The sequence below is a fragment of the Felis catus genome, chromosome B1, assembly GCF_018350175.1.
Source record: "Felis catus isolate Fca126 chromosome B1, F.catus_Fca126_mat1.0, whole genome shotgun sequence".
NCBI lineage: Eukaryota > Metazoa > Chordata > Mammalia > Carnivora > Felidae > Felis > Felis catus.
Window position 1 is genome coordinate 48,381,696 of NC_058371.1, and position 5,942 is coordinate 48,387,637.

Genomic DNA, 5,942 nt, shown 5'->3' on the forward strand with positions numbered 1-5,942 from the left:
TTACATCCCTCCTTGCAGCCCAAATTCTACCTCTGCATTTCCCTAGATCCCTCAGTCGGAAGTAATTTCTCTACATCTGATATTTTCAGGCCTCTTTGAGACATTTCCACAATCTGCTCTAATGTAAGGGTTATATTTGCACGCGTCTCCTTTAGCATATCACGAGGACCTAAAAGGCAGGAGCCCTTCTTCTCCCCTGCCTTCTCCCTCCTGTCACCCCCCTGCTCTCCCACCCATCTGCAATGGTTGTGGGGAATGTTGGCCATGCCCACTGTCCCAGCTGTCTCCAATCTGACAGCAGAGTGCGTTTGCCAAGTATTTTTCTCTATGAACAATTGCTTTTCATCTGTTTCATTTACTGTAACCTCAGCTGTTATCAGCTCCCCAAGACATCCACACACTAACAAATCCTAAGAAGGATAAGAAGTAAATGGCACCAGCAGAGAGACTACCTAAAGGAAGGCACTCTGAAAACATCCTGGATTCAGGCTTCAATCCAACAAAGCCCGAGACTTGGTTCGACGTATAAAAAAGATGAATACCACCTGGTCCTTATTCCTCAATGAGCTGGCAACTGTCTTCGTACAAGCATCCTTCACTGAAAATCAGAGCCCCCAAACTACAGAATATCGTCCCCTCATCACACAAGATAAACTCTGGAACAAGATGCTACTGATATACTTTCCACACATTATCTCACTTAAATTTTACATCAACTTGGTGAAGTCCTTCCCAGTCTGGCATCTGCTATGCCTCTGGTTCCTCTCACTAATCTCTACCCAGAACTCCGTTCTTCAGCCACACAGAACTACCTTCTGTCTGTTTCCTGAAGTTCCAAGTTATCTCTCTTCTGCAGTCCTCTATAAATGGTGCTTCTTCTGCCTGGACCCTCTGCCCCTGTCACTACCACCCACCCTGATGTTCTTCGGACTAATGTCTACTAATCTTTGAGGTCTTAGCTCAGAAGTCTCTTCCTCCTGAAAACCTCTTCCACACTCCAAGACTGAGTTTACTACCTATCCTTCAAGATACCATAGGACCCATTAATAATCTCTAAGGTGGCACTAATCAGACTCTTAAAATCAAAGTTCGTGTTGACTTGTCCTTTTCCTCCCCTGAGCTGAGAGGTCAGTAAGAATAGGGACCAGGGGCGCCTGGGTAGCTCAGTCGACTGAGTGTCGAACTTCAGCTCAGGTCACAATCTCATGGTTCGTGAGTTTGAGCCCCGTGTCAGGCTCTGTGAGGACAGCTCGGAGCCTGGAGCCTGCTTCGGATTCTGTGTCTCCCTTTCTCTCTCTGCTGCTCCCTGACTTGTGCTCTGTCTCTGTCGCTCTCTCAAAAATAAGCATTAAAAAAAAAATTTTTTTAAGAATAGGGACTACCTGTATACTTGGGACCACACTCATTATCTGGCACATGATAGTCAACATACATGACAGGTACTCAACAAATATCCGTTCAATGGCTACGACAGGTATTATTTTCCTGTGTTTTAGAGGAAGTTGGAGCTAACGAGGTTTAGAAGCGTGTCCAGAGACACAGAGCTTTTAGCAAAGTCCTAGATTTTTTTTTAATATTTTTTAAGTTTATTTATTTATGTTGAGAGAGTGTGCACGCACGAGTAGAAGAGGGGCAGAGAGACAGGGAGAGAGAGAATCCCAAGCAGCTCCGTGCCGTCAGCACAGAGCCCGAAGCAGGGCTCGAACTCACAAACCGTGAGATCACAGCCTGAGCCGAAATCAAGAGTCTGATGCCTAACTGACTGAGCCACCCAGGTGTTCTGCAAAGCCCCCAGATTTGAGCCCTGGTCCTTCCCGTGCAATAGCCCACACGATAAAGCAAATCCCTCCACCAAAGTGTGTGAGAATTTAAATTAATCAAGGACTATGCAAAATGTTTCATTGGAGTCCTCCGTTCTTTCTTATTTTACCATAATAGTCCATCAGAGCTCCCCCTCTCTACCCAGTGAAAATTCTAACAACTCATATTTACAAACATAAATCAAAGGCAGGAGCTGTGTTGATGAGGTGGGGGGGGGGGGGGCAAGGGAAGCTGAAAAAATAAATAAACAGCATCTCCTTTTCCTACAGTTTTCTTCCTCTTTTGATTAAATATGTTTTGCGGGCCCTGGTGTCAAATAACAAAGCAGAGAAATTTGCCAAAAACTTTCCCTTTCAGCTGATACAGAAGAACAGCCAACACAATGGACTGGTTGGGCTGCCCACCTAATTACTCTACGCCCAGAGCTTTTTAGAGCCTTTGGGGTCCCTGTAGAAGCCACCCTTCCATTTCAGGATAAGGGCCTTTTCATGAGAACAGGAAGACTTGTCAGGCTGGGCAGGGGATCGGTAGTGCCTGCCAGAAATCAGCCAGGCTTCGACACGAGGAGTTATCTGCTGCTCCTTTGTGCTCTGCCCCACTGTGCTATCTGTTGCTGTGTAACAAAGTGCTCCAAAATTAAAAGCTTCGAAGAGCGAACTTTTATTATCTCTGTGGTCCAGGCATTCAAGCGACTTAGCCGGGTGGTTCCGGCACAGGGTCTCTTATGAGGTCGCAGTCAGGATGTTGGCTGGCACCAGAGGGTCCGCTCCTCAGATGGCTCACTCACCTGAGCTCCTTGCTGGCTTTTGGCAGGAGGCTTCAGATGCTTGCCACTTGGGTATCTCCGCTGGGTCGCTACCGACACGTGGGTTCTTTCCCCACGCAAGCCAGCAACTCTCCAACACCAGCGGGGTGTCCCCACGACTCGGTTCAAGTCTGACACTATCTACGTGCAGATCCCACAGGTTGAGGGCTCAGTCTCACGAGACCGCCCCACTTCAGACACCGGTCAGAAGTCCAGGATGTCACCTGTGCTTCTGACTGACCGGCTATGAATCAGAGGTTCCCAGAACTCCCTCCTTGTGTTCGGCTAATACGCTAGAACAGCTCACAGAACTCAGGAAAGTGTTCACTCGCTACATGAGCGGTTTATCACAAAGGATATTAAAGGACGCAAATCAACAGCCAGATGAAGAGATTCACAGGACAAGGTACGTGGGAAGGGGAGCAGAGCTCCATGCGCTGTGTCACTCAGGGAGATGTGTGAACACCTCCATATGTTCAACAACTGGAGGCTCTCCAAATCCTGTACTTACATACGGACACATTTTTATGGAGAGTTTATTACATAGGCACGATTGATTAGATCACTGGCCATTGGCAACTGAACTCTATCCTCCCCTCTTCAGCCCCTCTTTCCTTCCCAAAGGTCATAGGGATGGGACTAAAAGTTCTAACCCTCCATTTGGATTCCCCCCGACCAATCCCCATCCTTAAGTCTCCTAAGGGCTTTCCAAAAGTCACCACTTGAACATAACAAGTCACCTTTTATCACTCATCGCAGAGGAAATCACAAAGGTTTTAGGCATTCTCTGCCAGGAACAGAGAGAAAGACCAAATATGCATTTCTTACTATAAATCACAGTATCACACTCATGACATGGCAGCTGGTTTCCCTAAAGCAAGTTGTCCATGGAGAGAGCTCAAGGAGGAAACTGCAACGCCTTCTATGACCCCGTCTCTGAAGTCACATGCCTTCACTTCTACCACATTCAGTTCATTAAAAATCAGTAAATACAACCCACGTTCAAGGGGAGGAGATTAGGCTCCACTTTTTAAAAGGATAAATATTGGGGCACCAACCTGGCTCAGTCAGTGGAGCAGGCGACTCTTAGTCTCGGAGTTGTGAGTTCAAGCCCCAAGTTGGATGTAAAGATTACTTAAAAATTAAAAAAAATCTCTAAGAAAACAAATAAAAGGAGAAATACCAAAACAGTTAATGGACATATTTTAATGACACCACACCTATCAACTTAAGAAAGCATTAATTTAGGGGTTAAGCGTCTGACTCTTGATCTCTGCTCAGGTCAAGATGTCATGGTTTGTGAGGTCGAGCCCTACATTGGGCTGTGCGCTGACAGTGCGAAGCCTGCTTGGGATTCTATCCCTCCCTCTCTCTGCCGCTCCCTGCTTGCTCTCTCTCTGTCTCTCTCTCAAAAGTAAATAAATACACTTAAATTTTAAAAAGCATTAATTTAAAAACACAAACCTCATCCTTCCTCTCAGGGATCTTACCTCTCTCAGTTAAATGACCCAAGCTGTCCCAGGTTCTGAGAAGTTCCCACACATCAGAAATTATTTTCTTGACTCTAACACCCATTTTTGAATGGTGTGAGCCCTTACTCAGTCCAAAGTGTCAGTCGTTCACCAATGAGCAGAATATTTACGGAGCGCCCTCTATGTCCCAAGTACTTAGCAGTTAGAGGGGAATGCAGAGATAAAAGACAGTGTCCCTGCCTCAGATGGCTCCAAGTTGAATGCAGGTGAGAAATAAGTAACCACTTGTCACAAGGCAGTGGGAAAGTATTATGACAGGATTATGTTTCTGGGGGTTATACGAGCCCGTAAAGGAGAGGACTACACCAGACTGGAGAGTGAGAGAAGAAAAGGACACACCTACCAGGTAAGATAACCTTGGAGATGAGTTTTAAGTGATGAGTAGATAGAGCCACTTTAAAAAAAGGGGGGCTGGGGGGAGGCAGGGGGACTCACCAGGAGATCCTTGGCCTGTACGAGGCCATGCCGATGAGAAGGAACACGGACTATTTTGGAACTTGTGCAAGGTTGCTTAGGGCTGGTGTACAATACGATTGAGTGGGAAATAAGAAATGAGGTTAGACAGGTTGCCCTGCTGAGCTTGGATTTTCTCTGAAGCCAGTGGGGAGCCAGGGAACTATTTTAATCAATGGGGACAAAATGAAATGTGTGCTTAAAAAGGCCCCTACTCAGTTAGCAACCTAGAAAGAAACTTGGAGCAAATTCAAAATGGAGAGTAGGAGGCCAGTCTGGAAATGGTTAGGGTAGTCTAAGCAAGATATGAGCAGGACCAACCCCAGGGTACAGACCTGATGAATCAGGTGGGGGCAGGAACTAAGGGAGCCTGAGTTTAGGTCTCAGGATTAGGCAACTGGAGGAAAGGGAGCCACATTGCTAATAAGACAGGAGATAGAGGAATGGGGAGAAGAGAGAAATCAATGTGGTTTAGAGAATGTTGGGTTTGAGTGTTTATAGGATAAATACTAACACGAAAGCCCCTCCATTAGTTTGGGCTCACTGGTCAGAGACTAATTAGAGTTAACAGAAAACTAAATTATAGGGGTACCTGGCTGGCTTAGTCGGTAGAGAATGTGACTACAGATCTCAGGGTCATGAGTTCAAGCCCCACGTTGGGTGTGGTGCCTACTCAAAAAAAAAAAAAAAAAACCTTTAAAAAATCTAAATTATAGACTTTATGTGAAAAATTATGACTGTGTTGGGTTTTGCTTTATTTTCTTTTAATTATTTTTTTTTAATTTTGCCTTTACTCTCAAAGTGGGGCTAGAACTCACAACCCTGAGATCAAGAGTCACATGCTCTACCAACTGAGCCAGCCCAGCATCCCTTGCCTTGTTTTGTCTTTATCTTTACTGTCTCCTAGTTGACCTGTCTTACTGAATCTTCTTTTGTGAACATGTAAGAATTCTCTAATTGTTTGGATTTAAATGGTTGTCTCCAAGTGCTTTTATGTACTGGGAAATTTCTTTTCCTGCATATTTTTTTTAAATGTCCCTTTCTAATTGGTAACGCTAGGATATATTCACACAGTGATATAATGTGTTACCATTTAAAATGGTTTGTATTTAAAAATATTTAATGAATGGGGGAAATCATTGTGAAGTACTCCTAAGTGGAAAAGAACGGGTATGATACATAAATAGTGCATACGTATAAATAGTATGTACAATATGATTCTAATTTTCAGAAAAATATGTGTGCATCTATACTTAGAAGAAAAAATGGAAAGAAAAACAGCAAAATATCATTCTGAGTATTGAGAATTTGAAATGATTTTTTATTTCCTT